This window comes from Macrotis lagotis, chromosome 5 (assembly GCF_037893015.1).
Source record: "Macrotis lagotis isolate mMagLag1 chromosome 5, bilby.v1.9.chrom.fasta, whole genome shotgun sequence".
Taxonomy (NCBI): domain Eukaryota; kingdom Metazoa; phylum Chordata; class Mammalia; order Peramelemorphia; family Peramelidae; genus Macrotis; species Macrotis lagotis.
Genome location: NC_133662.1, coordinates 247,300,891 through 247,323,570, shown reverse-complemented (window position 1 = coordinate 247,323,570; position 22,680 = coordinate 247,300,891). Strand labels below are relative to the sequence as shown.

Genomic DNA, 22,680 nt, shown 5'->3' with positions numbered 1-22,680 from the left:
GAAGAGCAGCTGCCCATCCCCTTCCCTAGGGTCAGGTCTTTCTAACTCTACAGCTACACAGCCTTGGCAGACATGCTGCTTCATCCACAACTGAGGACGCATCATAGGCTGGCAGTCCCAGAGAAAGTTACCATCAGAACAATGAGAGAGAAACCCTTGTAGCGGTGGGAAGAGTGCATCTTCTGGGAACTGTCTTGGGTCCAGTACTCTATCATTTGAAGCATTTGGAGAGAGGGACCTCAAGGAGCATCTGCTTGGACAGAAGAGCTCTATTCTTTTAGCTCTCAGAGAGAAGGTCTGCCAAGGCAAAAATGGGAAATGCAATATGGCAAACCCCAGCTCCAGCTGAAGATCAGAAAAGTTCACGTGGCTAGAGAGAACTGAGTCAAGTCCCCCACATCTCCCTCCCCTCAACACACACATCCTATACATTCCTGAAATGCCAACTGAAAGAATCTGAGCAGGTGGGTAAGGAGGCCAAGGGGATCAGCCTGAAGGTCACAGCTTCAAGCCTCTCTCGGGGCCCTGGACTCCTGGATTCCAAGAGCCCCTTCTGAGATGCCACAACAGGGACCAGGATGCTCTCAGTTGGAGAGCATGCCCACCCCTGCTTTCGAAGGCTAGAGTTTGTCCTGAATCCCCTGCTGTCACCACAACACAGAGTGGTTCTTTTTGGATTCTAGGAGATTCTGGTATTTCCATGACTTCCAACAGCATTGGTAGAATCCCGGGTCATGAGGTACAACCTGGGCAAAGGCTAGGAGAACGGAGAGGAGGCAGAGTGCTGGGAATGGCCAAGAAGGCAGAAGGTCCAAGGGGGGGATGTGTGAAATTCTTCTGCAGGGAGAACTTGACCATATCCCAAGAAAGAGAGAAATGGAAGGAAATGCCTTCCAGAGCCATGATTGGGAAAGGATTCTTGACCAAATATATGATCATCAAAGATAAAACAGACATTACAACTGAAATACAGTTTAAAATCTTTTCAAAGAACAAAATCAATGCAATTAAAGTATTAGGTGGGGGGGGGAGAAAAAAAACAAAACTCTGGCAGCAAATCCCTGAGAGGGATCTGCTCAGGGCTCCAATACAAAAATAGGAGAACAAGAACCACTCCCAAAGACCTCAGTGCTCTAAAGAACAAGCAGTTTTCAAAAGAAGAAATGCAAATTATCAACAACCTCATGAAAGAATGCTCCAAAGCACTAAGAAAAATGTAAATTAAAGGTACACTGAGAATTCTCATCATACCCATTAAAATGGCAAAGATTCACAAGGGATGAAAATGAAAATGCTGGAGGGTCCCGAGGGGAAATAGGCACATTAACTCAGTATTTGTTGAAGCTATATAATCGTCCAACCATTCTGAAAAACAATTTTGAGGAATAGTAGGGAAGCCACTAAAACTGTACAATATCTTTTGATCCAGTGATACCACAACTAGATATAGGTCCAAGGGGGTAAAAAAAGAAAAGATCCCAGAGAAACAAAAATATTGAGAGAAGCATTTTATGTAGAAGAAAAGAACTATAACCAATGGTTCCCTGATGAGGGAACCAAAAGAATATTACTGTACCTAAGAACAATAATAAGAATTCAGAAAAACTTGGGAGAGACTTGTGTGAATGGGGCAAACTACACACACAGTAGGAGGAGAAAAATGTGCACAATAGTGCCCTTCAGTGCAGCCCCATCACAACAGCTTCAGAGCATGGAGCAATGCCAAGAGGACTCCAGGTGCAGAAGGATTCTGCTGCTCAGGTGCCCTTCTTCATACCAAGAGAAGGTTCCCATGGAAAAGGGGCATTGTGGGAAGGGATGCCAATATAAAAATGGAAAGGGCATCAGTAAAACTTGAAAAAGAAAATGACATAAGGAACATGGTCACAAGACCAATGAGGTGGAAGATACAAACTCACTCCAGCTGAAACCCCAAGATAAGAAAACAGAAAAGCCTCATGAACTATCAAGACATCATAAATACTTGAGGGTCTGCCTTGCTCTTCCCACCCACCCCCAAGTCATTCCAGGCACCAGAACCAGGTAGCACAAACTCCTAGGCATGGGTCTCAGGGTCCAGATGGGCTGGAGCATAAGGGGATGAAGGGACAGACCACTTCCCGAGAGTGGGGCACCTCAACCTGAATCTCCCCTAGCCCCAAGACAGCAAGGGGAGCAGCCAATGACTGCCCAGACACAGGACAGAAAAAGAGAATTATTAGTAGTGGAGAAGAGAGAGGGAAACATGGCAGAGTGATCTCAGGGTCCAGGTGAAAGGACATGGATGCCTGAGGAATGGGCTTCCCACTCCTCCACAAGTTTAGCCACAGCAGTGTCCAGGCAGCTGACCCATGAACTTTCACTCAAGAGGCTGAGGATGCCCAACATCCCAGCTTCTGGGGCCCAAGAGGGAGAAGAAAACCCAGAGGGAGTGACCAGGAGTACAAGGAGGCAGCACATGGTCAAGACCACATGGTCAATCATGAGAAAAAAAAACCTGAATTTAAAAAAAAACCCTCAAAGATGGATAAAAAGAAGCCAAAGTGAGCAGGGTTTTAGATGCTACATAATGAAGTTAGTATGTTATTAAACCAAGGTCAACGAGGGGTCCACTAAAGCTTCTTAAGCAAAGGGACAGAGCCAGGCCTGGCTTTGTGAAGGCTGGAGGACAACAGGAAGGCTGATGAGGACCCAATGGAGCAGGCCAGCAGCTGGGTGAGTGGAGCGAGGGTGTACATGTCCAGAGCTTAAGGAAAGGAGAAGGAACAAGCCTTGGGGCCGAGCATGGGGGCAGGGGAGGAGGAGGAAGGGGCCATGACAGAAATCAGTTGCTGGTCTCATCTCTACTGAGTGAACACAAATTTCCCATCTTCGAGGCCCCATCATTCTCTGAAGCCTGACCTAATCAGCCCCACACTTCCACAGATAACTCTGTCTAGGTAAGTCTACCATGGGGGGATCCTTCTAACAAATACCCAGTTGGAGAATAAACCCTGACTTTGGGATATATAGGACAAGCTCAAAGACCCTCACAAACAGCTCTGGGGAACAAACTCTGCTGTCCTGTTTTCTGTTATTGATGCAGCCAGAGGATGAATGAACAAAGTCATCCCTGCACCCACATTGCATTGGGATCCTTGAAGACCCGGTTCAAAGACCTTCCCTAGCTCTACCTCACACCACCCCCAAAGGAGTCAGACATTTACTTTTCCATTCCTTGGACTAAGGAGAGAGCTTTCAATTCAAGGCACACAACTCATCTTGGGAAGATAACAGATGAGAACTGAACAGAAGTCGGTCTATTTTAGCACATTTTAAGTGAAATATTTCTCATTTCTCTGTGAAAAAATAAAAAACTAAAATCCTCAGACTCCCCCCCCCCCCCAACGAGGGTGCAGTGGCCCAGGGACTTGTGGTGAGGATCTTCTCTCCACCACTAAAGTCCATGCCTCACAAACCCATGTGCTCAGTGCCCCTTAAAGGAGAAGGGGGACTGCAGTAGCAGACAGTACACTGGAGCTGGGCTCAGAAAACCTGATTCCACCAAACCCGGGGACCAGCATGATCTTGGACAAGTCATCTCTTGGAACCTGTTTCCTCATCTTTAAATGAGTATACTTCAGCTTCAGACACAAAGGAAATTTTCAACAAGCTGTAATGAACCACATGACCATGAGCTCTAGAATAATAATAAAAGATAGTTATCTGACTCAATACATAATAGGTATTCATCACCCACATTTTAACCATAACTAGCATTTTAATGAAAAGTCACAAGGTCCCAAATTCATCCCTGGATCATTACAATTCTTTAAAATATTTGTTGCTCTGTCATTTTCAGTTGTGTCTGACTCTTTGGACTCCATCACGAGGTTTTCCTGGCAGAGATACCTGAGTGATTTGTCATTTCCTTCTCCAGCTAATTTTACAGATAAGAAAACTGAGGCAAATAGGGTGAAGTGACTTGCCCAGGGTCATACAGCTAGTAAGTGTCTAAGGCTGGATTTGAATTTAGATGAGTTTTCCTCATTCCATTGTTCTATGGGCCATGGCGCCACCCAACTGCCATCATTAAAAACACAGTCCATACATTTGCCACATCTTTCACCCTAATTAAAATCAGAAACCTGATGTCCAAATCCATAAGAACAGCATCAGCGTAAGGATTGCACACTCCACTTGAGCTGCATCAAGTAATGCCTAGATTCAGTCAACATGGAGAAGTGTGTAAACCCTTGAACCAACACTTCACTAGAAGAACATGCTCTTCATTCTCACATGATAACAAAAGAGCAAATGCCAACTGAGAGCATTTGACCCTGGTGGTGTGATCCCATTTGGAAAGTAGGCTCCAAGTCCATCTAACCTTTGCAGAGCTGAGGATCTTAAGGTAACTGTTTTTAATTTAAAAATTCACAGATAGTGAAGGGAGCAGAACCAAGAGAACATTGTACACATTAACAACATTGTGAGTTGATCAGCCTTGATGGAAGCAGCTCCTCTCAGCAGTTCAGAGAGCTAGGATAACCATATTAGACCAGTAATGGACAATATTATCCCCATCCAGAGGAAGAAAAACAAAACAAAAAAAACTCTTCAGAATCTTTGAACACTTTATAAAAATTATCTCTTATATATTGCTTTCCCTTAATCTTAATTCCTCATACCAAAAGTGACTAATCTGTAAACATGTTTATCAAAACTATACAATGCTAACCTGACTGTTCACCCCTGAGGGAAGGGGGGGTGGGAAGGAAGGGTGGAAGGAAATTTTGTAACTTGAAAAAATGCATGCGCATATGAAAGAATGAATAAACAAACAAACAAATAAATAAATACAGTTTAAAAAACTCATAGGCACCTGGAAATCTGGCAGAAGGATGCTCCCCAGGATCAAGGAAAGAAGCTTCACCCTTGGTCATCATATCTTGGCTTTGTGTGCTCCTGGGTGAAGCCCCTTTCCAATCTCATCATTATTAATCATGGAAGCCTGAGGAAGCACCAACCTAGCATCAGAACTAATAAAAGCTCCTGGTTTCTGTTTTCACTTCTGGGAAAAACCAAGTCTTACATAAAATAACTGCCTTTTACAAGGGAAAGGGGCCCTGGAGAAAATCCAGAAAAGAATCATAGAACGGTTAAATGGCCATAAAATTAGATCTTTAAGGAAAGGTGACTGGCCATAACTGTCAGGAAAGGTTAAGTGCCTCCTCCTAACTTCCCCATCCAGAAAGGGAAGCCACAAAAGGACTAGGCAAGGGCAGGGGTAGGGTTCACTCTCTCCAGGGAGAGAGAAGTCCTTCTACATCATCACCCTAACAAAAACCACAGAAAACAATTTTGATATGAGACAAAATAAATCTAAGAAAAAACTTTATGACTTTGAGGACTCACAAGCATTAGAAAGAAAGCAGTGAAATGTATTTTTCTAGAAATTCTTAAGAAAATGGGCCATCTCTGACCCTGGAGTCAGAAGGACCTGAGTTCAAATCCAGCTTCAGACACCCCCCCAAGTAAATTTTTTTTTTAAATTAGAAGAATCAGTTCAGTATGAGATGTGGGGGCTCACAGTCTCCTAGGAACACTCTAGGGGCAAGAATCTCTCTGCAAGGTTTCTAACTTGAGATGACATCCAAAATGGTGCCAGGACAATTCCTTTTGATTTGTATTTCTTTAAAATATGAGGTTCATTCTTTGCTTTGCATCCAAGCACCTCTTGGAATCATTTAAAAGGGAGTAGTTTTCTTGACCGCCACCTGTGAACCGTTTGAATGCCTGTTGCTGTGCACATGGGAATCTGCCACTTGCTTAGCCAGAAGAGAAAGTAATTAAAAGTCTATCTACGGGGAATCAGAGAATTAGAAAATACAGGTCTCCATGTTTACTTCTTGAAAAGCTACCCCTAGGGGCAGCTAGGTGGCATAGTGGATAAAGCACCGGCCTTGGAGTCAGGAGTACCTGGGTTCAAATCCGGTCTCAGACACTTAATAATGACCTAGCTGTGTGGCCTTGGGCAAGCCACTTAACCCCGTTTGTCTTGCAAAAACCTTAAAAAAAAAAAAAGAAAAAAGAAAAGCTACCCCAAGCCTTGCTAAGCCTTGCTGTGGCATCCATCCTTCTTGGTCATCTTTCATAGGTCCACCAATGGTGAAGGAGATTTTGGAGGTAATCAACCCAAGAAAACCTTGGCATAGAAGTGACCTCTAACCCATGGATTCACTGGTTTATTTTTTCATTTTGATAATTGTATTTCAACCTAATTGGTTTCTTTAATACTCCTATGTGGGTTTGGGGGTTTTTTTAGACATTTACAAACATTCTAAGAGATTCCCAAGGCTTCACTATTCTTCCATGATCAAAAAAAAATTTTTTTAAAAAGTCGTGGGCTTCCTTCAGGCCCTTCTGGAAACTGTAACCTCACTACCTCCCAAGGTAGGCCAACCTACTGCTGGCCAGCTCCAAGGATGAGACTGAGCTAGAATCTGCCTCCCTGTTAACATTTGTCCCAGGTCCAGTTCCTACCACAGTACTCTGATAAATATCTGAAATCCGAATCTCATTCTGCCTTCTGAAACCACACAGAATAAAAACTCTATTTTCCTCTTCCTTGCAGCCCCATTCTATGAAAAGACCTGTTGGGCCTCCCTAAGTCTCTTCCAGGTCCTCTGACCAATCCTGAGATAGTCTGGAGACTTTTCAGCCCCTGAAATTATCGCCCTCTGCATTTGCTCTTTCAATGTCAGGGAATTTGTTTTATTTGATTGTGCAGATTTGTTACAAGGATTTTATTTTTCTTTTTTTTTCCAAAACAGGAGGGAGAGAAAATAAATGCCAGTTAATTGAAGAAATTAAATTTAATTTTCTGGGAAAAAAAATTAATAAGCTAGCCTAAACTGTACATAATACTCCAGGTGGGGTGATTCCAGTGCTGAATCCAATGAGACAATCACTCCCTTTGTTCTAGGCTCTAAATCTTCTTGATACTCAAAATATCTTAGAGAAGACAGGTGCTGTCTATTGCCCTGGAATTACCTTTCCTCATTTTTCCACAAAGCAGGCAGAGGGTTGGCCTGAGGGGAGGAAGATGGGCATTCCAAGTCTGATTCTTAGTTTGGGGTGGGGGGGTCATTCTGGAAAGAAATTTGGAGCAAAGTCCCAAAAGGCCCTAGAGTGGCCACAGCCTATGACCTGGTAACCCATGTCTAAGCCTAACCCTCAAAGAAATATACTTAAAATGTACCAAAGTGTAGCAGGCAAATAACTGGAAACTGAGAGTGTTCATCAACTAAGGAATGGCTGAGCAAATGATAGTATGTGACTGTGCTGGAGAACTCCTGTGCCAAAAGAAGGGATGAAAGGGATGAAACCTGGGAAGATGTGCAGGAACTGAGGCAGAACAAAGGGAGCAGAACTAGCAAAAACAATAATATTTTAAAAACAAACAACCATTTAAGACTTAAAGGACTGATGGTGCAAGGAACAATCATCCTTCCAAGGAATCCCCAAGAAGCCTGCTCCCCATCTCCTGAGAGACAGGTAATGGACTTGGGCTGCAGAGGATACCCACCTTATGGACATAGTCAATGCAGGAGAGGTCTTGCTTGACTGTGCAGCTACTGGCGGTGTGAGGGAGCCTCTCCATCTGCCTCTGACCAACAGAATGGGGCCCACCTGGATGAGTCCTGGGAGTTTTCACCTGTAGCTCCCTACACCAGTAAAATGATTGGTCCTAATACATATGCCAACAGTCATGAGAAAAATCATTGCAGTCCCCTAGGACCTGGGCTCCCTCACCTTGAAGAAGTAAACAGGGTTATCCCACATCCACTCTGGGCTCTGGTAAGGTAAATGACTTGCCCAGGATCACATAGTCTGAGGTCAAATTCAGAGTTGGGTCTCCTGGACCAAGCTGGAGCTCTCATCACTGGACCACACTGCCTCTCAAAACCCTAGGACCTCCCTTTGGAAGAAAATACAGAAATATTTCTTTTTATCCCAGAACATCCTGCTTTGGAGAATGACCAAAAAAAGACCAGTGCCCATGCACATCACCCCATCTGATCCTCCCAACTTCACTGTGACACAGGAGCAACAGCATCCTCACCTTACAGATAAAAACCAGAGGCGCAGGGGCAGCTAGGTGGCACAGTGGATAGAGCACCGGCCCTGGAGTCAGGAGGACCTGAGTTCAAATTTGACCTGAGACAATTAATAATTGCCTAGCTGTGTGAACTTGAGCAAATCACTTAACCCCATTGTCTTAAATAAAAGTTTTTAAAAATTGAAAATAAAACCAGAGGCACAACTCAGCTATAAAGCGACCGAGGTAGAATTCAAACTCAGGTCTTCTAAAACCACATATGAAATCACCCAAATGAAGGTCAAAAGAAAAAAATGATGCAGGAAATGCTATAATGTTTAATATTTTGAACTAAAAATAAATTAATATCTGCCTGGTCCCAATTTTAATAGATCCAAATCAAATCTCCAGGGGTGCCCTTCTTGGGCAATGATATAGGATAGCCTGTTTTTCCCCCCAGCTGAAAGCTAAAAACACCAAGTCAACAGGCTAATGAACAAAGAAAGAATGATAATGAATTCACTGATGCTTCTGTTTACACCTCATGTCTTATAATTATTAAGTTCAAATTAATTCAAGCCATATTTATCAGAAACCAACTGCACTTTGGGCAGTGAAGTTCCACCTTTATTATCTTAAGTTGCCTTTCAGTAAACAAAAGAGTTTTCCATTTTGCAAGAACAAATGAATTTCCTAAGTGTGGCTGAACTTCATCAATCTTATAATGCCCTTTGAAGACCCAAGCTCAACCCACTCTCTTCCATGCCCTTCTAATAAAAGCTACAGGCCTTGCTTATGCTGACAAACAATTAACAAGACCACAGGTACTCAAGGGTTCGCTCATTAATCTGGCCACTATTTCTCCCACAGTTGATATCAGATTCCTCTCTAGTATTATATAAATGCCAGCATCTACAAAACACACAGGGCTGATTCTCCAGGTTCACATTAACTCTTAGTCGTGCTCACACTCTTTGCCTTTTTTTCAATCAAATTCAATGCATCTGACAAGATACCAATCAAAATACCAATAAGCTATTTCACAGAATTAGATAAAAGTCATAATAAAAGTCAAACAGAAAATGAGAGCTCTAACAAAGACCAGGTTAAAGGGAACTTGCCATCCCACATATCCAAATGTTCTATGTGAAACAATAATGATTTTTTTTAACTGTCTGGTCCTGAGGGGAAGAGGGATGGCAGAGGGGTGAGGAATAGGGAAACAGATCAATGGAACAAACTAAAGAACCCAGAAACGGAATCCAGTGAATGTAAAAGGTTGATGAAGTCATGTCTCAAAAACACTGGGGGATAGAATCATTATTAAATAACATCTGTTGGGAAAACAATAATGGTGTGGCAAAAAGATGATTTTTAGACCTATTCCCCAATTATACTATCCTACAATAAACCCTAATCAGATTGATGTTCTCAAGGCTAAAAGCAAAACCATTTTTAAAAACTGAAGGAAGGAATAATGTATTTCAGCCAGCTATGAAAAGGTAAAACATCTTTATTAATCAAACAAATGGAAGAAATTACTGGACAGAAGCAATGAGTTTGATTATGTAAAGAAAAATGAAACTAGAACAAAAAGCAACAGCCCTAAAACAAAAAAAGGAAAGAATCTGACTGGGAAGAAATAGTTATAGCAAACTTATCTGACCTCCAGAATCTCCCAAGGAAAGATGGCTAAATGGACCCCAGCCTTCAATGGAGAAATGGTCAATGAAGGAGAAAAGGTGATTTCTGAGGCTAAAGATACAAATTTTTGATACTCCATTTAAAGGTGTTCAAAGCCCTAAGGCAGATCAGAACAACCTCCAGATAGGACCCTCAGGTATACCCATTTGACTGATTGGCAAAAAAACAGCAGCCAATAAAGAAAGTCACCAGTGTTGTTGGCTGCCCTAATTGGGGCCAATTTGGAAAGTACAAAATGGCAACACTCAACAAGAAATGTAAAACTGATACTACTACTACCCTTGGTCCCAGCAATACCTCAGCAATGTTTCAGGAACAACACCAATAACAACATCATCGATGATAGATACTGTACATATGTCATCTCTTTGGAGCCTCATAACAATACTGTAGGGCAGGGGTGAGGAATCTTTTTTTCTGCCTAGGGTCATTTGAATATTTATAACATCATTTGTGGCTACATTCGGTCTAACATTTAATTAATTCATCCCTAAAAAGCACCTAGATTTGCTGAATTTTGAGGCCCCGCTGCGTTTGCCTTGGCAATGCCAGACCAGTACAGCCCTCAGGCCAGAGGTTCCCAGCCCCAGCTTTAAGGTATCAACTATTATTGGCATGTCCATTTTACAGATTCTCAGTTAAACTGACTTGCCCAGGGTCTTACAACTAGTCTGTGACTAAGGCAGGATTCCATTCAAGGTCATTCTGATTTCAAGGACAGCATTTTAGCCATACAAAGAAGAAAAAAGAAAGGCTTAATGGTCAATGGCACAGATATATATTGATCTAGCACCCAAAACGGAACTTCATGTCACTTGTCTTTTAAGTAAAGATATTCAATTGGGGGGGGGGGGGGGAGAAGACCCTCAGGGTTTCTGATCAGAAGAGAAACAATTGCTATTTTAATGATTTTACTATACTCTCAGCTTTAGTTCATCAGTTCAGAAATTAGTGGGGAAAATTCACTAGTTGCTTGTGAAAAGGACTTCCATGTTTATGAGTCTGCTTCTTCTATTTAAGCACACCAAGATATGTTTAGATATTCAGAAGTGACTGGAATCCTTTGGACCAAGCCAGACTTCCTAAAAACCATAGCACTTGAATGTTATTTTAACCAGATCTCCATACTGATAGCACAAAATTGTAATCTCATTCTAGGACTGGTCTTAATTAATGTTGGCAGATATGAATGATTGACTCAAATGTTCCAGTATTCTTTCTCTAAAAAAATGAGTTAGTTTTTCTCTGGTTTATAAAAGAAATGCCATAAACCCAAGTTTTCCTGATACTGATAAATCTTTTTTTTAAAAAAAAAGTGATATCCCTAGTACTAACTCTCCTAGTTCCCCTTAACATAAGTGGGATTTTATTTCTATATTACACGCCTTTCAAACACTCTGTTATTGAAATTTTGAGCTTAATACTTTATTAAAATGTGGGTTTACTAGAATACTCATAAACCTTTCCTATCTCCTAAAAAGAATTATTCACTCATCAATGAGTCAGTGGTATTCTCATTAGTTTAGACTAATAAACTGAGAATCATTCTCTTGTATATGATTAATAACAAATTTTTTAAAACATTTTAAAAAGTAAACACTAAAAATTTTGCCAGTTTATGGGTCATCTAAATCACAAAAATAAAAAGCTTACTTATTTTTACTTCAGGGATTTTCATAACTACACGGATATATTAGGAATGTCTATGTGAAGAAATGTTTATATCTCAATTAATGAATTATAAACAGTATTCAACAATGGCTCAACCAATTAAACTTATTTGAAATCATATATACTTATATAAATGGTTTGAATGCAGAAAACAAAAACCATAGGGCTTGGATGAGGAATGGAGAAATTGTTCAAACTCCATTTCTAGTCTGCCAACATGAGCTTAATAACCAAAAGCAATATAATCATTGCAATAAACCTTTCTTGAATTGAATTCATTGTTGGAGCAGGTGAAAGACCATCCTTAAATACAATGCATGCACATGCACTTAATTACATATTCACAAATTCTCAAGAGAAAATTAGAGACAACTATTATTACTTTTATTCATGAATACACTTTATAAAGAGGGGCTTAAAGGTTAAAGAAGCAATGAAATTCTCCAGAATCAGTCCTTGGCAATCAGTATTTCAAGTTTATCACTGTCTCCCAGCTGTGAGAAAGGCTCCGTGTTCAAAGATGGCACATCTCTGATTAATAGTTATGGCCTTAGGGGCTAAAAATAGGTGCACTTGGTGCCACATGAATGTGTCGAACACATGGGGAGAGAATAACTCTGGAGGACAGGAAAGGAAGGTACAGAGTGTCTGAAACCAGAGGCAGGGAAAAGGGAAGGTCAAAACCTGCCCAAGATCAGTCATTGCCAAGAGAAGCTTTCCATCAAAGAGAATTATCTGGTTAAGGATCTCAGAGAAGGATGGGGGGGGGGGGGGGGGAGAAAGAACCAAACAAGGCAAAAATAAACAAATACACTTAAAGGACTGAGCTAAGAGGATCTAAAAGTCTAAAAGAGGCAAAAATGTGGAGCTGCAATTATTTAGTACAAAGCAGAGAAGGTTAAAGGCAAAGGGTAATTCCTATTTAATATTTCATCTCCCTGGAGGACAATTAGAAAGACTTAAATTGTTAGGATGATTTTGGTTACACATAAAGAAAATTTCCCTGATACTTAGGGGTCTCCTAAGTCACAGAATATAAGGAAAAGAAGCCTGAACCCAATTAGGCTGAACTCAAGGGCCAGCCCAGCCACTTCCTGAGCCTCACTGCTCCTCTCCCAGTCTTGGTTTCTTTACCTTGGTAAAATAATGAAGACGCTAAGGACTGGGCTACATCCTTCAAAGGACTGCTAGGAGAGGGATAAAGGTAGAACCAAATTATATTTGTACAGGGTTTCAGAAACATTATCTTATTTAAGGCAGGTGATCTCAGCAATTTTGCCCCCAATTTATACATGAGGAAACTTGTGACACCTCCAGAACTTCCTCCCACAGCCATAAGCACCAGAGATGGGAGAGACACCTGGGCCTGTGTGCTCTAGCATGCTGACCCTCCCCACAGTGCCAAAGAAAGGAACGACTGAGAGATTGGGCTAGTCCTACACCTTCACACTGAGGTGAGAAAACTGAGATAGAGAGAAATGAAGGGCCCACCCACAATCACAAGGAGTTAGTCAAAGGCAAAGCCAAAACTTGAACCCAAATCTAATATCCAATGTCTTTAGATGTCTACTTGTTGTTCCATCACTTGTAGCAGTCATGTCTGATTCTCTGTGACCCCATTTGGGGTTTTCCTGGCCAAAATGCTTTTTTTTTCCTCCAGCTCATTTAACAGATGAAGAAACTGAGGCAAGACTAAGTGACTAGCCAAGTCACACAGCTAATAGGTGTCTGAGGGCTCCCTGACACCAGGGTCAGCACGATACTTGCTGTGCCACCTGGCTGCCCTTTAAAATGACTCTTCTAGTCTTAAGCCCTTATGATAAAGGCAGCCAAATAATTATTTGTCAAAATGGCCAAGGAAGAGTGGAAAGACAAGTAATTAATGAACTCTACCTGTTAAGAAGCTTCAGTTGTAATCAAGGTGTTTCCAAAAGACACTGGTGGGTCAGCAAAAACCAAAAGAAAGGGCTCCAAGACCCCCCAGAGAGGAGGAGAGCAGTCAAGCTGCCCCTTGGCCACAGCCAGACTCTAGACTCTGGGGCTCCCAATAAGTCCTGACATCCATTATCACCTGCTCCCTTGAGGTATCAGTCTTCCCTGGACTTATAGAAACAGGCTCAACTAAGCCCCTCCTCCACCTCTCCCCACCTTCTAGACAGAGTCCCAGTCTTCAGTCTGATAACCCGGATTCAACTCCAAGTGTGTCTGAATAAAGCCAGAATTTTAGCAGGGCCCTAGAGACAGAGGCTGTGCCACCCGACTTGAGTCCTTTCCCCACATCTGCCCCCATTTCTTCATCTCTAACTAGCCCTTCCTACTCCCAGCATCTGCTATGAGGATCCCATGAACCAAGGTGTGATGGTGCCCTGAGAGACACAAAGTATTATTATTCAGATCTGAGAGTATATATATAATCCTGATTATATTCCAATATACCAGCACCTGCTATGTCACAGGCACCAAGGAAAGCACTTTGCAAATATCATCTTAGTTGAGTTTCACACCACCCTGGGAGGTGAGTGCTGTTATTATTTCCATTTTACAGTTGAAGAAACTGAGGCAAACAGAGGTTAAGGGACTTGCCTAGGGTCACAGAGGTGGCTTGAATTTGAGGTTGGATTTGAACTCAGGTCTACCTGACTCCAGGCTCAATACTCTATCCACTGTACTACCTCTATTATGGTGTTAGTAACCATACTACTCAATTAAGCAAACACTGATTGCCAAGACCCGAGGGCCATACAGATCTCAATTTTTCTTTTGCTGAATTAATCTTATGAGCATTTGATACACACAAAAATAGCTATAACATTTTGAATATGATAAACAAATATAAATGAATATTCCACTGTATTATTTACAAAGCTGATCTTACAGGCTTTGTGTTCAGATCCCATTAGTTAATTTGAGATAAACATGAACAAATTTTATTTGGAAAAACAAAAGATCTAGACCAGGGCTGTCTAACCTTACTTTTTTTGAAACAACAGGCAATATATTTTGATTCGCCATTTTAGTGAGAGCTCTGCAGGAGCTTGTAGCCAGGCATCCATAATTTATTAAAGCATTTAGTAAACCCACAGGTGGCTACATTTTGGATAGCCCTGATCTAGACTATTCAAAAGAAAGGATGAAAAGAAGTTAAGGACAAAGGGAGAACCGCACTTCCAGACCTCAAACTTTATTATAAGGCAGCAGACATCAAAACCATCTGGTACTGATGAAAGAAAAGCAAGATAGACCAATGGAACAGATTAGACCAGGGAGAATCAGAAACAATAGAACTCAATAATCCAGTATTTGATAAAGTAGAAAACCTAAGTTAACTGGGAAAAAAATTCCTCACTTGATAAAACCTGCTGAGAAAACTGAAAAGCAGTCTGGCAGAAATTAAAGATAGACCAATATCTTACACCACCTACACAATATATTCTAAATGGATCTGAGACCTTAATATTAAAGATCATACTATCAAAAAGAACACATTAGGGGCGGCTAGGTGGCATAGTGGATAAAGCACCGGCTTGGAGTCAGGAGTACCTGGGTTCAAATCCAGTCTCAGGCACTTAATAATTACCTAGCTGTGTGGCCTTGGGCAAGCCACTTAACCCCATTTGCCTTGCCAAAAAAAAAAAAAAAAAAAAGAACACATTAGAAGAGAAACATCTATCACAGCTAGGGGTAAGAGATTAACCAAATGAGACAGAGGCAATTACAAAATATAAAATAGATAACTTGATTACTTGAAACTGAAAGATTTCCATAATAACATTAATGCTTCTAGGAGAATAAAGAAAAGCAGTTAAATGGAAAAAAAAAAATCTTTGTATCAAATTTCTCTGCCAAAGGTTTGGCATCCAAAATTAGACAGACAGATAAATATAAATAAAAACAAATAGTCATTCCCCAATAGAAAAATGATCAAAGAATATAAACAAACATTTCTCAAAAGAACTGCAAAATATTTAAAACCACATTCACCACTATATTGTGTTTTCACAAGCCCCAAATCATTGATAATAAGAAAAATGCAAATCAAAACAACCCTGAGGTTTCATCTCATACCTGCAAATTAACAAAAATGATTTTTTTAAAATGGCAACAGACAACACTGGAGGAGCTGGAGAAAGATCGGTATACTAACATATTGTTGGTGGACTTCTGATATGGAACAACTATTTTGAAAAGCAATTTGGAATTATCAAGTGTCCATTCTGGACCAGAATCTCCATTACCGGGTTTATGCTGCAAGGAATCCATCAATAAGAAAAATATGCTCCACAATATTTTTAACAGCACTTTTTGTGATAGCTAAAAATTAGAAACAAGTAGATGAAAAAAAGAAACAAGTCGATGTTCATCAATTGGAAAATGCCTAACTGTAAGTACAGGAACATAATGAAATATTGCTATGTTTTAAGATACAATATGTGTGTGATGAACACAGAGAAACAAAGCTAGATGTATAAGAACTAGTGCAGTGTGAAGTTAGGAAAGCCAAAAAAACAACGTAGTGACTACAACAGTATAAATGGAAAGAACGACTATACAACAAAAAGTCAAAAGGAAATGGAATAAAATTTTAAAGCTCAAATGGGGACTTGAATGCAGAGATGTGTGAAGACCCCCAACCTGCCCCTTAGCAGAGGTAAGGGGTCCAGGTCCATAAGGTGTTTAATTACACATTGCATTTGTTTTTTCAATCCATCAATCAGTTGGAGTGATGGTTTTTCCCATCTAAATAAATATTATTTATCATATGGAGTGGTTCTCTGGAGGGGGATACATGGAATATAATGGTGATATAAGAAACAGCATTATGTAGCAGAAGTGAAAACAGGACTTAAATTCAGGCTGCCTCCTAAACCAACACACCAGCAACTGCAAAAGGGAAAACTCAGGTTCCAAAGGAGTCCTTGCTTCATACAGTCAAGGGCCAGGGTGTGAGGAAAGTGAAGGTCCCTTCCTTCTCAGGAATAAGGCAGACACTCAGAGACACAGATAAAAATCCATGTTCATAAGCAAACAATCAATCATAAATCCATCCTACCACAATTCAAAGGATTTCTATGTCAAAAAGTGCAATTCAAATGGCTAAAACAAATAAATGTTTCCCTGAAAAACTTCCACCAAATATTTGCCATTTATTGCCATAACCCATGAGCCAGATAAGTCTGTAGAGTGGAGAGCATCCTATGGGGGGGGGGGGCCAAAGAAGTATTTCCTGGGCCCTGGCCGCACACCCCAAGACAGGCAGTCCAGACTTCAGTGGGACCTGGGTATGGATGTCAAAATAATGCAGCAAGGGGGTGGCTAGGTGGCATAGTGGATAAAGCGCTGGCCCTGGAGTCAGGAGTACCTGGGTTCAAATCCAGTCTCAGACACTTAATAATTACCTGGCTCTGTGCCCTTGGTTAAGCCACTTAACCCTGTTTGCCTTGCAAAAACCTAAAAAAAAATAAAAATAAAAATAAAATAATGCAGCAGGGATGACACAGGTATCTTCTGAAATGGTGAGAACCGGGAAGGCATCGGAAAATGATGCCCAGTCTCTGCTACATGCAGTCCAGGCTAGGTGGCTCTGGCCACCATCCTTGAGCCTTGGGTACCCAGGCAGCTCTCTGACTCTGGCCATGACAGAAGACATCAATCTGCCCTGGCAGAATCTCTTCCCAGGAAGTTCTCACAGCAATAAATTCTCAGGTATGATACCTGCAAAGCCCCCTGAAAAAAGGCCTTAGAAGCCCAAAGGCCATCCTCCTCCTCCTCCTCAAAGACTGTTGGGAGACTATGAGATGATGCATGTGAAAGCAGGATAAGGGGTCCCTGCCAGCAGAGGGCCCAAGGCACCAGACACCCACTAAAAAGCTTCAGGTGATGGAAGTCTGGGCTGGTCTTGAGTGCGAATGAAGAAGCAGCTTCAGATGCAGAGTGGAAGCTCCTGAGGGCAGAAGCAGGCCCTCCTCCATCCCTGCCCAGGCAATGGCTTGACCCACCAGGAGCGGCCTCTTTTATTCCCAACTGGAATCCCAATCTTCAAGGCGTGGCACAGTGGCCAACTCCTTATTGAGGCTTGTCCTGATTCCCCTGCTTGGTGCGCTTCTCCCCGGCCCCCTCCTCAACAATTTACTGCAGATCTTGCCTTGCCTTAGCTGCATGATGAAGGCAGGGATGGTTTCACTGATATTTCTCTGTCTCCAGCTTACACAGCACAGCCTCAGCTCCATCATAAATGTTAAGCTTTTTGGAATTCAGAAATATTTCCTGAATTTGTTTAAATTTGCTATTAACAAAATACCTCAAAAGGAGAAACTAAGGCAGTAAAACGTTCCTATCAATCAACCATATAATGTACCATTTGGGAGGCAGTGGGACATAGTGACCAGGTGCTGGCTATGGACATGGAGACCTGGATTCCAATCCCACCCCTGCACTTGCTAAGCCGGTCAATTCACTGCTTGGAGGCTCAGCAAATGAAGATCTCTGAAGGTCCCTTCCATTTCTAAGTCCATGTCCTGTAGCCTCAGTTTCCTCATCTGTAAAATAAGATGACTGGGCACACATGTTCTGGATCTCTGCACCTATGGCCTCAGTTTCCCCACATGTAAAATGAGAGGGTCCTGTCCACAGTCCTATAACCATTTCTATTAAAATACTGTGAACAAACTCTGCTCTGTTCCTACTGTGGCCTCCTGCCAGCCTCTCATCTGTCCATGAGCCGGATAAGCCGGGCACATCAGATGGACACTGGGCCCCGCTGCCCCAGGAGGCTCCAAAGTGAAGCCAGCTCTCTGGCCAGGCTGGCTGGTTCATCAGCAGGAGCCGACTGTGCGGTCTGGGCTGCCCTCTAGTGGTGGTCGGGCTGCCTTCGCCACCCAAGGCTCCTGAGGCTTCACTGCATGGGCAGAAGGGCAGGCTGCCCTGGGTCAAGAGGAAAGGTCTCACATGCGCCAGTCAGAGACATACCACCAGCAACAGTCATCCCAGGCAGCCTTAGTGTTCCCTCGTGTGACCATCACAACGACCCTGAGGAAAGGGCTGTCATCACTCCCATCTTACAGAGGAGGACACTGAGGCAGGCAGGGTCACACAGCTAGGGAATGGCTGAGGCTGAACTTGAACTCAGGTCTTCCTGACCCCAGGCCTGTTACCCTGCACCCTTGGGATCTCTCAGAGACGATTAAGACTCAAGACGACTCAAGACAACAAGCAGCAAATCACAGCCATTCAACCTAGGAAATCTGGGGATTGAGATCCCCCCTTGCCTCCCAGCAGGCTAGTTTCCCTTCGACAAAGCTGGGATAAATCTCAAAAAGGGCAGTTACCAGGTGAACCAAGGCGCTGAAAACATGTGCAGGGGTCAAGCAGACACCACGCATGGAGAGTGAAAGGGTCTCTATGTAAGATAACACATCATCTGCTTCCGTGAAAAATGCAGGCTGTAAAGTGATATAGCCCACTGACCATGATATCACATGCCATGGTGTATGCTATGCTCCCCATTCCCCACCTTGAGAAAAGAGGGAGGGAGGCACCCCCTCAGATCATTATAACCATGCTATTCAGTTGACTCTAGTTCTTTCGATTTATATTGCAGAAATGATAGTGTACTCTACTTGCTTTGTTTTTTATTATCAATTGAAGTCTTTCAATTCATCCCTAGAGTCTTAATTAGTCATTTCCATTAGCATTCCATTTCATTCATGTGCATGGCTCATTTAGCCATTCCTCAAATTACAAAGGAAAAAATGTTGCTGCAAATCCTTTGGTCCATTTTGGCTTTTGTTTCTATCTTTGATTTTCTTGGGGTATAAGTCTAACAATCAAGCAAACCTGAAGATCAAACAGTATGATCATTTCACTCAATCTTTTAGAGTAATTCCAGATTTCTTTCAACTCCACCAATCATGTATTAGTATACCTATCTTTGCACAACCTCTCTACCATGACTATTTCTAACTCATGAAATCTCTTCAAATTTGCTAAGTGTGAGGAGAAATGTCAGAGTTTTGATAAGCATTTTTCTTAGTAATAGCAATTTGGAGCACTCTTTCATATGGTTCTTACTTAATAACTTGCAATTTCTGGAAACAATTCTCTTTTGGTCACCTATCTATTACAGAATGGTTTGAAGTCTTACATATTTTTTCACCTTGGATATCTCACATATAATACTTTTATCAAAGTTTTAGTGATTAAGATAAAGATTTAGAACTGAAAGAGACCTTGAAGACCAATGAATCAAGCCACCCCGCCCCGCCATTTTACAGATGAGAAAATGAGGTAAATAAGGATTAAGTGACTTGCTTAAGGTCAGGTAGCCAGTGAGTGACCAACTTTTAACTCAAGTCTTTCTAATTCTAGTAAGCACCCTACCAGACCACACTGATATTTTGCAGATTGACAGCAAAGATTTTTTTTCCAAACTAAACACTTTCTTCCTTATTCTACTTGCATTAATTTTGGTAGTACAAAAGTTTTTCAGTTTCATCTAAGTAAAATCATTTCATCTTTTGTGACTGCCTCTGTCCCTTGCTTAATTAAGAATTTTCTCACTCTCCATAGCAAAGAAAAGGACTTGATCTGGTTCTCTTCAAATTGTTTTTGATGCTGTGATCTTTAATATTCAGCTCACACACTCATTTGGCCTAATTAAGGTAAGTAGTATAAAATGCTGGCCTAATATGAATTTCTGCCAAACCTGTCTTGCCAAACCCATTTTCCCAGCATTTCTTGTCAAATAAAGAGCTTTTCTCCAAGCACTTTATGTTCTTGGGTTAATTTTGCTGAATCGGTTTTTGAGGGGGTTTTTTTGGTTCTTCATTATTTTTTGTTAGAAAAGATAGTTCTTTGGGTAAAAGAGAAGAAAGGGGATATATAAATATATCATATATATATGTAGAAACAAATAGAAGGCTAAAACTAAAAATGCATAAAGAAATCATAAAAGTCTGAAATACAGTTTTTGGTTTAATGAACATAGGGTTTTTTTCCTATTCCAGAACGGTTCTAGATCATCAACATCATTATAATTGCTAGTATTTATGTATCATTTGAAGAAACTCTTAAAAAGTACTTTCTAAAGATTATCTCATCTGATCCTCACAATGATCCTGAAAGGTAGGTACTATTAATTAAACTCATTTTACAGATGAAGAAACTGAAGCAGACAGAGGATAACTGACTTGGACAGGGTCACACAGCTAGTAAGTTTCTTAGGCCAGATTTGATCTCAGGGCTTCCCTACTCCCAGTCCATTGCTATTTGTGCTAATCATTCAGCTGCCTCAGACAGCTAGTCATTTTTAATAAAAATAAAAAACAATCTTGCCTTAAAACAACAACCCCAGGGGCTGATGGTCTTGGCATTCCCGGATGGTCTAAAGCCTCCAAAGATGGTCTCCAGTTGGGTGTGTAGGAGATCCCTGAGTGCGCAGGAAAAAAAGACTGACCCTTTCAACCTAAAAGACCAGCATCAGTCCACAGGCAGCATGTCCCCAGTGCCCTCCCACCCCCAGGGCCACAGTCACTTTCTGGAGAGCAGCAGGAGCCTGGTGGTCCCTGGGCTGGCCGAGTACCTTACTCCCCACTTCCCTTTTAGTGAACCACATGCGGCTAGGCCACAAAGTGACCAAGAAGATTCTATAACAAGGGGAGCATGAAGACACCCCAAAACTATGTCAACAAGTGCACTGCCCTTCTCACATGAGCCTTGGTTAAAAGCAACCAGAGCTTTAGACAAAAAGTCAAGGGTCCCAAGGCGGCAGACCTCACCTGGGGTAGGGGCCCTAGAATGCACATGCACAACCTGACTCTTCTAGGGAGAAGTGATGATTCAAGAGTGAGTAAGAAACAAATGGCTCTTCAGGAAAAGCAACACAATAGGGAACACCATGGAGATGATGTATCCCCTTGAAAACCTCTGGTACCCTCAAATGCCTTTACACTTCGAAACAGATTTTCTAAACTATCCAAAAATTCAGCATTCCATCCCAGGAATCATGTTAAAAATATAAACACCTGATGGACTCACATCACACTTGGCCTGAATTCACAGTCACATTTCAACCCCAACCTTGGTCTCATTGATAGAGGAGGCTGAAAGATGAGCATCATCCTCTAGGAAAGGGCACCACGAACAAGGCAGCGGTGCTGTGAACAAGGCAGCAGTGCTTCCACTGCCATCTGCTTCACTTTGGGGTTGAAACTAAGCATTGGAAAAAACTGAGCTTCAAACTGCTCTGAAACAAAGGGTCAAACCAAGATGGTCCAAAACAATAAAGCATATCTAATTACCCTGCTCTCAAGAAGAAGCACTATTATTAAGGATTTTAATGGTAAGGAAAAAAGGAGGGGCTTGTAGTCCTAATAAGTAAAATGAAATAAATATTTTTAAAGACATTTCCTAGTGGTGTGACCCTGGGCAAGTCACTTCACCACTGCCTGCCTCAATTTCCTCATCTGTAAAAAAGAATAATTAGCACCTAATTGTTGCGAAAATAAAAATGAGATAATACTTGTAAAGAGCTTCGCAAGCCTTCAGGAGGCATAAATGCTATTATTAACCATTATTAGCATTAAAATATTGCTTACTTTATCTTTATTTCAAGTCTTTCAGTTTGTTTGTGTATGCTTTCTAACAGAAAGCTGGCCTCAACACAAAGGAGTCTTGGGTTCAAGGCTGGGTGATACTGGGAGAGTCACATCTCAGTACTCAAAAAAAAAAAAAACACATACTAGGTACTACATCAATTGAGTCACAGGTTCAGTCCTTCCACTCTCCAAAGGACCTCATAGTTGACATTCAATGTCATTGATCTATGACAAATCAAAGCTAGACAGTGGGAGTGGGCGCTCCAATACAATTTACAATATGGGGTACATGTCAGAAGAGCATGGAACTTCTCTTGTTTTCTCGAGAACAAAGTGCACACACTTCTCACTAAATCCAGGCCCCTCCAGACGCAATACCTGCCAAGGCCCCTTCTCTCCCCAGCCCCCAATGGACTTGCCTCTGAGGACATTTGGGGTGGGGGTGGGGGTTCAAGGTTTATACAGTGCTTTCTGTTATTTATCTCTCCCATTTTTCACTCTAATACTCAGCAGGGGTAACAATTATTATCCCCACTTTATGGACAAAAAAAAAAAAAACTGAAGCACAGAGTTGTTAACATGACTTGACCCAGGTCATACAGCATCAAAAGAATGAGACAGAATTCAATCTCC

The 22,680-nt window shown here is 41.6% G+C and overlaps 1 protein-coding gene across 1 annotated transcript in view; it reads right to left on the bottom strand.

Annotated features, from left to right (window-relative positions):
- Positions 1 to 22,680, bottom strand: part of LOC141488890 (S-adenosyl-L-methionine-dependent tRNA 4-demethylwyosine synthase TYW1-like) — a 232,276-nt gene that overhangs the window by 193,211 nt on the left and 16,385 nt on the right. The gene's annotated exons all lie outside the window — the stretch shown is intronic.